Here is an 895-nt window from a genome sequence, read left to right as displayed (position 1 = left end):
GAAGAGAGATCAGCAGGCTTACAGAAAAATGTTTTCAGGGGAAAAAATGGAATCTATTTTAGATAATAGTTGCTGTTAATGAGAAGTTGCAAGATATAAGGATATAGTGGAGAAAAACCCTATCGACCTTAATAAGGTAAAAAATAATAACCAGAAAGTAGGTAGATCAGAATACTTTAATAGAATGTCACACTCCAAATATGAAACAATTTAAAACATGATTATTTTTTAGCGGTTGATAAAATGTAAGAGAGGAAACTCTATTGAACCTTGGCACTAGTGTATTTTCCTTTGAGTGACACAAGGACTGTGACATCAGTAATTATTAGCACTCTCTGGATCTGTGATGAATAAATAATGTGATGAATAGTCACAATAATGTAAAATATGTTTATTCATTATCAGCTTTTAAATAAACCTATGCACAAAGCATAGAGGAATTAATCACAATTAAAAACAACATAAACACTCTGTTTTGATGAAGTTAAAGTAAAGCTCTAGCTGACAGATGCTGGGAGATTAAAGATACATAGGGGAGGGAGAAAGAATGGTAAGGATACGAATATCCTCATTTTACAAAGTGAAGAGTCAAGAGAATCTGTTGAAAATTGACAAAAAAATTAAATAGTGATGGATTTTCGTAGCGATGTGGAGATGTTTTTTGTTTATTTGTTTATCTGGCTGCAGAGCAGTGGAAAAGAGAATGTTTTATCTGGAAACCAACAAACAAAAAACAACTCACGCTGCAATCAAAAATATCAATACTAGGTCAATTGTAGACCTTCGAGCTATGAAAGGCAAAAACAGTAAGGCTTTAGAAGATAATATAAGAAAACAGATTCATAATCTCAATATAAGGAAATAATTTTTAAACATATTTAAATTAAGAAGCATC

Source organism: Pteropus vampyrus, unplaced genomic scaffold, assembly GCF_000151845.1.
Source record: "Pteropus vampyrus isolate Shadow unplaced genomic scaffold, Pvam_2.0 Scaffold186, whole genome shotgun sequence".
NCBI classification, from domain to species: domain Eukaryota; kingdom Metazoa; phylum Chordata; class Mammalia; order Chiroptera; family Pteropodidae; genus Pteropus; species Pteropus vampyrus.
The sequence above is the reverse complement of the archived record's forward strand: the minus strand, read 5'-3'. Positions refer to the sequence as shown.